The following is a 13078-nucleotide window of genomic DNA, read 5'->3' on the forward strand; positions in this document are numbered from 1 at the left end:
TGCCTCTAAGAAATCTGAAATTCCTAAGAAGACTAGAGGTAGTAACTGGATCCCAGTGGAGTTTATATCCAAGTTCAGACTCCTAATACATTATTACTGTTTCTCCAACGTTTCTCATCCTTCACACTGCTGCCTTTACTGCTTGGTAGTGTGCTTTTCTTTCCAGTTAATCTTTTATCTCAATCTGTCATGAGTTTTGAATCTCATAGGAATACACACATCAAATTCCTTTCTAAAATATGAGGGCTTAGTGAAGCTCAGTTTCACAATAAGTATCTTGCTAATTTTTCAAGATGTTTTATGGACAAAGAACACGTTACAGATTTATATGCATTTTGCTGCAAAAGTAAATGGACCATTAACTAGGGCCTACTGTAACAGAGCACTCCTTTGAAAGCTTTATAGATATGAAATATATGTAGATATTTGTAAGGGATTTTAATTTTTTGATGGGGTGAGTGTATATCTTGTACTTATAAATGTAATGAAGATATTGACAAAATATACATACAATTTTTATAAAGTATTGTGTAACTGGTTATATTTAAATATATATATATATTAAAAATCTGTTCTACCATGAACAGAGATAGCATGTTTTTTTGCTATGCTATTGGGTTTTTAGGTTAAGCTTCCTAATGCATAATAAATTTTCCATGGATAAAAAAAAAGCACTTTGAATTTTGTGTTTTTTTAAATCTATGCTAATTATAACTTTGAATGATAAAGAAAATGTGGTATATATACATAATAGAAGATTATTCAGCTATAAAAAAGATCAGAGGCGTGACCTTTTCTGTTTGAGGTTTCCATTTGCAGCAAATTGGACACAACTGGAGGATATCTTGTCGAGTGAAATAAGTTGGACCCAGAAAGACAAGCACCACATGCTTCTTACATGTGGGAGCTAAAATATAAAAAAGAAGAATGATATCTTCCAGGTCATAAAATACCACTTTAGTGGTTGCTCTCAGCTTCCTGATTTCTTTGAACCAACAGTACTGAGTTTTACTCCCATCTGTTTCCTTATACCTATTTTTGTGAGATTCTTATTAAACTAAGACAAGACAGATACAAAAAGAACAAGATTAATATAATAATTCACCTCAGAAACCATCCTTCGATTGTTTTTGTAAAGCTGCATTAACTATGTGATGTAATGCTGATTACCTTAACTTAATCATTTACAATGTGCATGCATACATGTATATACATATATTTATATCAAAACACAATGGAAACCAAACATCTCATTATCTTAAAACTGGAAAAGTACACCTGCTTTAATTTGTTAATTGTGGATATACTAAAATATTGACTTGTAACTTTTTTATTGCATATTTGAAAATAAAGAAAATCACCATTTCAAAATAGACAATTTATTATAGTATAGGTTTATTTATAGCATAGACATCTCACAACATTTATTATTTAACATTTTGATACGGTTTTTCAGAATTCCTTCTTTAGAAATACGTAGTCACACACTCATCAAATATTTTGAAGTGCTTACTGACGATGGAGCAGTGAACAAACCAGAAAAAATACTACCTGCATGATGGGGCTTAGATCTTAACGGAGAAGCAAGCAAAGAAGCCTGAAGAAAGGCAAGGACAGGAGAGAGATAGGCTGGAGGTCATTGAAGTCTTCCAGGCAAGGGATGCCGGACAGAGTGGTGGCAGTAAAGGTAAAGAGAGGCAGTTGGGTTCTGGATGAATTTTGAAAATGAAGACCAGATTTGTTGAAGGGATCAGACATTGAGTGTGGATAAAATAGAGGTGTCGGGATAACCCCAACTTTGTACTGAATGTGGAGGGTGCTGCTTTTATACTATCTAGTAAAAAGAACTTTATTATCCAAGTGTAAAAAGTGAGGTTTTCCTGAGCATATTTCCTCCAGCAGCTGGACTGGAGGGCAGTTACTGCCTGTAGGATATTTATTCAGAATTGAATGGAACCATCAGGGAAGTGGAAAGGATTAGGCTGTCACAGGAAACAGAAGAATGGGAATTCTTATCCCATCTTTGCCAAGGAGAGCTGGAAAATTATGACCAGTAGTGCTGTTATAAAGGGAGAGAGAGAGTAACTGATGCCACATAAACTTTTTAGATGACTTTACCTTGTTTTTAGGGGATGTTGGAAATATTCCATTAGATTTTCCAAATAAACACAAAACCTTTACACATTAAGATAATTTTACTTGGCTACTGTCAGTGGTGAGAGTCATGATTTTATCCGATGCAAGGCTACTTTGACATTTTGAGACATTTCAGTGTGGTTGGCAGTTTGCTAACCTCTTGGGAGGTAACACTCTCTACATCTGCTGGTCAACCTTCCTTCCCTTCCCATTCCTCTCTGTTCCTGTTGTCTCACTTGTTCCCACACAAATGATAGTCATCAGAGAAGGTAAAAACTCGGGACTAATCCTGGGCTGGGAAATTTCCCCGAGCTACTGTGTCTCAGCCTGCAGACTAATTCCTAGTGGAAACTTGGGTAAGTCAGGGGTAGTGGTATGTCTGATTCTAGCAGTGATAGGACACCTCTGTGCAAAGGTTACAAGATGCACTGCATGCACCTTGGGGCCACCCTTTGCCTTCAGACCTCCCTACACGTGGTGCAGAAGGCAGCCTTGAAAAACTTGGCTGTAACTATGCACTATGTTCAGCAACCAGGAGCATGCTCAAACGTGTGTATCTAAACTGAAGTACATGGTTTTTAGTGACAAGAGCATTTCCTGTAGGCATTTTCTAGCTCGTTTTATTTGTATCATTGGGTTTCCAGCAATAACAAATATTAAACCAATATGTCTTTCATATTTTAAAGTAAAATGCTATCAAAATGTGAGCTAAAGCGTATCTGAGCTTTTTCCCCAAGAGGAAAAAAACATTCAGTGGAACACTAAAAATATGATGATAAATAAAGACCTGGACTGTTCCTGGCATGAGATAGGTGATTTCCCCCTTTTCTTTGCAAAAGAATAAATCCTTGGTGATGAAAGTCTATGTAGCACACATTGGTCATTGTGCACTCTAAGAATCTAAATGATACATAGATATCTATTGGTGAAGTGATAATGCTAGCAACATTTCAATATACATGTAGGTTTCTATTCTACACAGCAGCCAAAATTGATAACCGTATAGCAGTTTGTCAAAAAAGTTAAAAAAAAATTACCATATCATCTAACAATTCCATGTCTGAGTATATATCCAACAGAACTGAAAGCAAGGTTTTAGAGATATTGACACACTTATATTTATGTCAACATTATTCACAGTAGCCAGAAGATGGCAGCAACCCAGATGTCCATTGATAAATGGATATACAAAATTTAGTACATGCATACCAAATAGATTGGCTTTAAACAGGGAAAAGGAATTCTGACACATACCCACAACATGTTTGAACCTTGAAGATGTTATGCTAAGAGAAGTAAGCAAGTCACAAAATAACAGGTATTCAAATGAGATGCTGAGAATAGTCAAAATCATTGAAAAAGTAGAATAAAGGTTGCCAGTGGCTAAGAGAAAATGGGGAGTCACAATTTAATTAGTACAGAATTTCAGGCTTACAAAATGAAAATAATTCAAGATATTGGTTGCACATGTTGCAGAAATATTTAACATTGTTGAGCCACACACTTGAAATGGTTAAGGTCGTAAATTTTATGTTCTTTTAGCATAGCTAAAATTTTAAAATTTAGTAAATACAATAAGGTTCCTCTAAACATGCACTGTCCCACCTTCTAGACTGTCATTTTTGGTTGCTAACATGAATCTCATCATTGAATGGGAATGGAAATGTGCTAAGATGTAAATTGTTCCACTCAAAACTGTTTTCAAAATAATAAACTATCCACATATGCTAGTTGTGCGTCATCTTGTTGCAAGTCAATGAAATTAGTTTTAGGTGATCTAACCAAGAAGAAGAAAAATCACTGGAAAGGATTCTGGCTACTACAGAGTACAAAGGAAAAGGAAACTGGACAGGAAAGTTAACTCAGCAGGCCTGTATTGCTCAAACCCTGCACAGTACAAACAAAAGTTCATGTTTAGGAACGACCCTTGACTGGCTTCTGAGAGCTTCTGAGTAAGTGTAGTATTCCCCCTGACACCAGTGTTTTGTGTGCTGAGGCCTTAGCTGAATTATACCACTTTGATCAGATTGTTTCAGATTAACAATGTGGTTTTGATTAATACCTTCTCTTGCTGGTGGTGAGGGTGCTTACAAGGGGTGGTTGGTGTCAGCGTAGTTAAGGTCAGTCATGTGTGTACCATGTGACAAACTTGCCGTGAAAACCCTGGGTGCTGAGGTTTGAGCTCCTTTGGTTGGCAACGCCTTGCAGGTGTTAGCACACATCATTGCTGTGAAAACTAAGTGAACCCCCATAAGACTGCACCGAGAAGGGAAGGTCACTCACCTGTGGGAGCTTGTGCATGGTTTCTCCTGGACTTAATTCCCCATGCCTGTTCCTTTTGTTTAATCAAGTATAATGACTATAACCACTTGTCTGGTTTCTGTGAGTCCTTCTAGCAAATCATCAACACCAAGGGTGGTCCTGGACCCTCCACATCCCAATTAACCCAGCCTTTGAAGGACAGAGACAGAGTGGCTCTTGGGATCTCAGCACCAGGACCCGGTGACATTTGTCCTTAAGTCACAGCCACAGGACAGCTTGGCCCCAGCCAAACTTTGGATCCAAGCATAGAATGGCATGTGCCCAGCTCAGATCACCAAGATAGTAAAGGATGCGGTGTCCTGGAAGCATGACCACTGATGGATGTGGAATCTTGGGTTCCTTTATATCTATGTTAGTGTGTAATTATAAACATGCTTCCATTCTAACTTTTTAGTCTTATATCCACATTTTGAAAAGGCTTTTTTTTTTTAACTTTTATTTAATGAATATGTTTCCAAAGTACGAATAATGGATTACTATGGCTTCCCCCCCATACCGTCCCTCCCACCCACAACCCTCCCCTTTCCCACTCCCTCTCCCCTTCCATTCACATCAAGATTCATTTTCGATTATCTTAATATACAGAAGATCAGCTTAGTATACATTAAGTAAGGATTTCAACAGTTTGCTCCCACACAGAAACATAAAGTGAAAAATAATAGATGATTTTTTTTAATGATGATGAAATCAGATCAGACCTATTGTCATGTTTAATCCCAGTGAGAGTCAAGTTGGGAGTTGATAGTTTCTTTTCTTTTTTTTTTTTTTTTTTTTTTTTTTTTTTTTTTACAGAGGATCAGTTTAGTATGCATTAAGTAAAGATTTCAACAGTTTGCACCCCCATAGAAACACAAAGTGAAATATATTATTTGAGTACTCGTTATAGCATTAAATCTCAATGCACAGCACATTAAGGACAGAGATCCTACATGAGGAGTAAGTGCACAGTGACTCCTGTTGTTGACTTTACCAATTGACACTCCTGTCTATGGCATCAGTAATCTCCCTATGCTCCAGTCATGAGTTTCCAAGGCTATGGAAGCCCCTTGAGTTTTCCGACTCTTATCTTGTTTAGACAAGGTCATAGTCAAAGTGGAGGTTCTCTCCTCCCTTCAGAGAAAGGTACCTCCTTCTTTGAAGACCTGTTCTTTCCACTGAGATCTCACTCACAGAGATCTTTTGCCAGAGTGTCTTGGCTTTCCATGCCTGAAATACTCTCATGGGCTTTTCAGCCAGATCTGAATGCCTTTAGGGCTGATTCTGAGGCCAGAGTGCTATTTAGGGCATCTGCCATTCTATGAGTCTGCTGAGTATCTCACTTCCCATGTTGGATCACTCTCCCCTTTATTTATTCTATCGGTTAGTGTTAGCAGGTACTAGACTTGCTTATGTGCTCCCTTTGACTCTTAGTCCTTTCATTATGATCAATTGTGAACTGAAATTGATCACTTGGACTAGTGAGATGGCATTGGTACATGCCACCTTGATGGGATTAAATTGGAGTCCCCTGGTATGTTTCTAACTCTACCATTTGGGGCAAGTCAGCTTGAGCATGTCCCAAATTATATATCTCTTCCCTCTCTTATTCCTACTCTTATGTTTAACAGGGATCACATTTCAGTTAAATTTCAACACTTAAGAATAACTGTGTATTAATTACAGAATTAAATCAGTCATATTAAGTAGAACAGACAAAAAAACTACTAAGAGGGATAATGTATTAAGTTGTTCATTAACAGTCAGGGCTATGCTGATCAAGTCACCGTTTCCCATAGTGTCCCTTTCACTTCAACAAGTTTCCTTTTTGGTGTTCAGTTTAATAACAAATCTGTTGTTTCTAGTACATTACCAAGTTTTTCAACTAACTAGTCACTTTTTCCTGTAGCTATTAAGTACAAATCACACTGACAGGTTTGTGTATTCGTCAGTAAAAGCCAATGTTAATACCTAAATTTTTTATTCCAAGTGTCTTAACAGAGTGGCTCAAACAGTTAAGTGTCTCTGGGATTCAGATTTCGTGTTTCTGAAAAGAGGGTAGTGTCTGCATATGTGACGATTGTGACTGTTAAGTTAGATGACATGTAATACTACTGAACATATTAAATCTTCAACAGTAATTGATTCATTTTTCCTTCCTATTATCCTTTCTTCCCCCTTTTATGCCTATTAAACCACCTGCTTAAATTGAGTTTATAAATATCTAAGCCATAGACATGTTTGCTAACTGTTGTAATTTATAGATATAGTCTATGCCAGGATTGTTTTGTCATGTTTCCTTTATGAACGAACATTTTTCATTTCATTCATAATTTTTCAATGTAAGACATCCTTATTTTCATTTGTAGCAAATAGTTGAGTTTTTTCATCAAATTATTCATATCTTCCCCCTCTACGGAATGCTTTTCAGGGCATAAAATTAACATGTAACATAACAAATATGGCCATTGTTTCATGAATAAAAATATAAAAACTACGCCTAGGAAAGCAGAGGGAGATGGTACAAATGCTTGGGCCATTGCCACCCCCATGGGAGCCCCAGATGGAGTTCCTGGACATTGTAGCCATTTAAGAAGTGACCTAGTAGAGGGTTTGTGTCTGTGTCTCTCTCTCTCTCTCTCAAAAAATGAACTGATACTTGTAGACCAGTAAAGAGAAACAAGTTATTCAAACACACACATACCCCATGCACATGAAGCTAGAGATTGTTTTCCCCAAATACAGGAAATGGTCAGTAAAAAGAAATTAAGTCAAAGGTATCTGTGCTTTTCTGTATTTCATAAAGTTTAAGGAGAATCCTTTTACCTTCAAGTCCTGAGATGAAGGGAATGAATCTTATTTCGTGTTATCATTGGGACTGGTACAACAAAAATAAAGTGGGAGGAAAAGAAATGGAGAAAAATGCTTAATGAGTCTGTCCCACTTGGGAGCAATCTCCAAAGAGAATAGCCAGGCAATGCCAGCCCGCCAGCACTGTGGTATATGCATTTCCAGAGACCAGAAATTCCTTGTAGAGCCTGTCCTTAGGATTTAAGTCTAGGTTGAGGAAAGGTTCTGAAGTGAAGTCTGTTCCTCTGTCATCTCAGTACCCTCCCTCTCCTGCTCCTTCACCCAGCCGGGAGGGCCATCTGGAACTCAGCATGAATACTTTTAATTCCACTGTAGAACACACTAAATATGACTGGAAAGTTGAGGAATATTATTTTCCAAAGCACTGTAGAAAGTTTGTCATAATTGTCCGTTAATACAAAAGATAACTATAATCCAGAAAAGTGCTTGAATTCCATCTAATGATTGTGAGCAATAGGAACCAAACCACATTGTCCTTGTTTTCCATTAAGTCAGGCTCCATGACATTATCATTTCTAATTGTCTTTTGACCTCAAACACTATGACACAAGTCCTACCAAAGCAATCATATTGGTGCTGTAAGCATTGGACTTTGTGACAGGAGAAACATTTTAGTGGAAAGATTTCTATTAAAACATTAATTCAAAAAAATAAGGTGTGGTCACAATAGCAAAGGTCTTTTCTAGGTGATCATTTGTCATATAGAAACACTACCTTATGCAAACTGAGATGGCAAAACATGTCCAATAATTGTTTGGACTAATTTTTGACAAGTAAAGATTTTATTGGTTTTACATTGTATTTGGGTTCAGTCAGCCAGCCAGTGACAGATATTTGAGTGCCTGCCCAACATGTGCTCAACAATGTCTAAGAGATGACACTTGGAAAGATTCAGGAGTCATGTGTCTGCAGATAAATGTTGTATTTGTAATTTTGTAAAGAACAAAGGACCCAGGGTTGAGTTTGGTGAATAGTTGCAGTTTGGAAGCAGGGAGAGTGAGTGTAGGCTATGAATGAACCTGGCAGGCTGGTCACAGAGGCTGGGGGAAGAACAGATCTACAGGAGGATGGCATCAGCGATGCATAATACCCTGTGCAGGGAGGCTGTGGGCTGTTGGACTGTGGAGCAGCCAACCTCTCCCAAGAACATGGGGAAGCATTGTGCAAGGAGCAGCTTCAGGGGAAAAGGAGAGGAATGCAAATGAGGACAGAAGAGGCAAACAATGTGAGACAGAAGTGGGATCAAGAGAAAATGTTCTTCTAAGTGGTAGATAGCTGTGCACGTCTAAAGACAGAGAAGATAAATGCACGCCTTTGATCACATTTGGTGTCACATTTCTTGGAATCTTATTTCATGGAAATTTCCTACTTTGTATACATGGATTAACAATGTAAAAAACTTCATTTGTACCTGTTCAATGAATACATCATATTTATGAACTTTTCCTCATTGTTTTGCTTTATATAAATGATGGTCTAATATCAATCCCATTTACGATAGCTACAAAAAATCAAATACCTTGGTATAAATTATGGAAATGTAAATGAATACCCTGAATGATAAATAGGCCTCATTTTCATGACTACATACTTTTTCATCATAGAATATATAATTACTCCATTTACTTTAATAATCTTATTTATAAGCTTAGAATATAAAGTCACTATTTTTTGCTTTGTAAGTAAGCTGTATGAATGGTAGAATTTAAGTGGGAATGATGAAAGTGAAGACTTATTTTTGCACATGTATTTCACAACATGAGCACCAAATATGCTCAGCTGTTCATTTTATAAAGAGAAAAAACACATTTAAAATTGTACCATTCAGAGACTGTAAATCATGTAGTCAAAAAAGAAATGTAAATGCTATGTATCACTGGGTAGAAAAAAGTCACATTTTAACCACACACTGGATGATTAAGTATCCCTATATAGAACATACTTTCCTTTAAGAATGAAAGTTGAAAAGAATCAAACATTAGTGTTTCAACAAGACTCCATGAAAGTCAGGAAACTATAGAACTCAGATGATAAATGAAAACAGAATTTATTGAATAGACTGTCCTTACTCCAGGGATTGGTTTTGGATGCTTGATCAAATATGAGTTGGCTGTAGATGTTTGAATTGATTTCTGGTGTTTCAATTCTGTTCCATTGGTCTATCCATCTGTTTCTGTACCAGTACCATGCTGTTTTGATTACAACTGCCCTGTAGTATGTCCTGAAATCTGGTATTGTGATGCCTCCGGCTTTGTTTTTGTTGTACAAGATTGCTTTAGCTATTCGAGGTCTCTTGTGCCTCCATATAAATTTCAGCACCATTTTTTCCAGATCTGAGAAGAAGGTCTTCGGTATCTTGATTGGTATTGCATTGAATCTATAAATTGCTTTTGGGAAATGGACATTTTGATGATATTAATTCTTCCAATCCATGAGCATGGAAGATTTTTCCATTTCTTGGTATCCTCTTCTATTTCTTTCTTTAAGGTTTTGTAATTTTCATCGTAGAGATCTTTAACGTCCTTGGTTAAGTTTATTCCAAGGTATTTGATTGTTTTTGTAGCTATTGTGAATGGGATTAATCTTAGAAGTTCTTCCTCAGCCATGGCATTGTCTGTGTATACAAAGGCTGTTGATTTTTGTGCATTGATTTTATATCCTGCTACTTTGCCAAACTCTTCTATGAGTTCCAATAGTCTCTTAGTAGAGTTCTTTGGGTCCTCTAAATAAAGAATCATATCATCTGCATAGAGGGATAGTTTGAGTTCTTCCTTCCCCATTTGTATCCCTTTAATTTCTTTTTCTTGCCTAATAGCTCTGGCTAGAACTTCCAGAACTATATTGAATAGCAGTGGTGAGAGTGGGCATCCCTGTCTGGTACCAGATCTCAGTGGAAATGCTTCCAACTTTTCCGCATTCAATAGGATGTTGGCTGTGGGTTTTTCAAAATTGGATTTCTACATGCAGAATCATGAAGCAAGACCCCTACCTTTCACCTTACACAAAAATTCACTCAACATGGATTAAAGAATTAAATCTACGACCTGACACCATCAAATTATTAGAGAGCATTGGAAAAACCCTGCAAGATACAGGTACCGGCAATGACTTCTTGGAAAACACCCCAGAAACACAGGCAGTCAAAGCCAAAATTAACAACTGGGAATACATCAAATTGAGAAGTTTCTGTACTACAAAAGAAACAGGAAAGTGAAGAGGCAACCAACAGAATGGGAAAATATATTTGCAAACTATGCAACTGATAAAGGGTTGATAACTAGAATCTACAAAGAAATCAAGAAACTCCACAAGATCAAAACAAACAACCCACTTAAGAGATGGGCCAAGGACCTCAATAGACATTTTTCAAAAGAGGAAATCCAAATGGCCAACAGACACCTGAAAAAATGTTCAAGATCACTAGCAATCAGGGAAATGCAAATCAAAATCACAACGAGGTTCCACCTCACCCCAGTGAAAATGGCTCACATTCAGAAATCTACCAACAATAGATGCTGGCGAGGATGTGGGGAAAAAGGGACACTAACCCACTGTTGGTGGGAATGCAAACTGGTAAAGCCACTATGGAAGTCAGTCTGGAGATTCCTCAGAACCCTGAATATAACCCTACCATTCAACCCAGCCATCCCACTCCTTGGAATTTACCCAAAGGAAATGAAATTGGCAAACAAATAAGCAGTCTGCACATTAATGTTTATTGCAGCTCAATTCACAATAGTTAAGACCTGGAACCAACCCAAATGCCCATCAACGGTAGACTGGATAAAGAAATTATGGGACATGTACTCTATCGAATACTATACAGCAGTCAAAAACAATGAAACCCAATCATTTGCAACAGGATGGAGGATTCTGGAAAACATCATGCTGAGTGAATTAAGCCAGTCCCAAAGGGACAAACATCATATGTTCTCCCTGATCGGCAACAACTAAATGAACACCAAAGGGGAAACCTGTTGAAGTGAAATGGACACTATGAGAAACAGTGACTTGATCAGCTCTTGTGCTGACTGTTGATGTACAATGTAATACTTTATCCATTTTAGTATTTTTTTTTCTAGTACCATTGGTTGAACTCTGTAATTAACACACACTTATTCTTAGGTGTTTAAATTTTAACTGAAAAGTGATCCCTGTTAGAAATTTGGAAAACATTATGCTGAGTGAAATAAGCCAATCCCAAAGGGACAAATATCACTTGTTCTCCTTGATAGGTGACAACTAACTGAGCACCAAAAAGGAAACCTGTTAGTGAAATGAACACTATGAGAAATGGTGACTTGATCAGCCCTCACCCTGACTGTTGATGAGCAGCTTAATATGTTATCCCTCTTAGTATTTTGTTTGTTTGTTCTACTTAATACTTTTGGTTGAATACTGTAATCAATACACAATCCTTCTTAAGTGCTGAAACTTAACTGAAAAGTGATCACTGTTAAATATAAGAGTGGGAATAAGAGACGGAAGAGATGTGCAATTCGGGACATGCTCAAGCTGACTTACCTCAAACCGTAGAGTTAGAAACATACCAGGGGATTCGAATTCAATCCTGTCGCTCCCCGTCTTCATGGAGGAACGACACAGGACCCTGCGTTGTTCTTTCGTCTGCTCGGCCCTCCCTGGGTTTGCTGCTGGTTCTTCCCGGGTTGGCTACCATCCCTTCCACCTCCATGGAAGGGCGGTTCCCCCTAGCCACTTTCCCCACTTCCACGGGGGAGTGGCACACCGCCAGCCGGCTCTCTCGGGGGCTGCACAGGTGTTCCTTCAGATAGATGTTCCTGGTGCATGTTGTCTCTCTCCTCCTTTATAGTCCTCTTCCGCCAATCCCAACTCTGCTACCCACACGCCGAGTACGCTGCTCTCCTCCAATCAGGAGCAAGTCCTACAGTTTATTGGTTGAACTGGAGGCAGCTGTGTAGAAGCTGTTTCTCCCTTCTCAGCGCCATATTGTGGGAGAGCAGATGCATAGAATAAGTCTTAATTCCAGTAACTTAGTCTAGTCCGAGTTGCTCCCCACAAATCCCATCAAGGTGGCATGTACCAATGCCATCTCACTAGTCCCAGTGATCAATTTCTGTTCACAATTGATCGTAATGATAGGACTAAGAACCAAAGGGATCACATAAACAAGAATAGTGTCTGCAAATACTAGCTGATAGAATAAAAAAGGGAGAGAACAATCCAACATGGGAAGTGAGATACACAGCAGACCCATAGAATGGCAGATGTCCTAAACAGCACTCTGGCCTCAGAATCAGCCCTTAAGGCATGCAGATCCAGCTGAAATGCCCATGATAGTATTTCATGCATGGAAAGCCAAGACACTCTGGGGGAAAAAAAAAAAACCTAAATGAAAGATCTCTGCGAGTGAGATCCCAGTGGAAACAATGGGTCATCAAAGAAGGAGGTACCTTTCTCTGAAGGGAGGAGAGAACTTCCACTTTGACCATGGCCTTGTCTAAATATGATCAGAGTCGGTGAACTCAGGGGGCTTCCATAGCCTTGGCAGCTCATGACAAGAGCCTAGGGTGATTACTGATGCCATAAACAAGAGTATCAATTTGTTAAGTCAACAACAGGAGTCACTGTGCACTTACTCCTCATGTAGGATCTTTGTCCTTAGTGTGCTGTACATTGAGATTTAATGCTATAACTAGTACTCAAACAGTATATTTCACTTTGTGTTTCTATGGGGGTGCAAACCTTTGAAATCTTTACTTAATGTATGCTAAACTGATCTTCTGTAAAGAAA

The 13078-nt window shown here is 38.1% G+C and overlaps 1 protein-coding gene across 10 annotated transcripts in view; it reads left to right on the plus strand.

Moving 5' to 3' along the window:
* The window catches only part of SYNE1 (spectrin repeat containing nuclear envelope protein 1), a 551459-nt gene that overhangs the window by 115514 nt on the left and 422867 nt on the right, over window positions 1-13078 (plus strand). The gene's annotated exons all lie outside the window — the stretch shown is intronic.

This window comes from Oryctolagus cuniculus, chromosome 5, assembly GCF_051225735.1.
Source record: "Oryctolagus cuniculus isolate XC-2025 breed Fujian yellow rabbit chromosome 5, ASM5122573v1, whole genome shotgun sequence".
Taxonomy (NCBI): Eukaryota; Metazoa; Chordata; class Mammalia; order Lagomorpha; family Leporidae; genus Oryctolagus; species Oryctolagus cuniculus.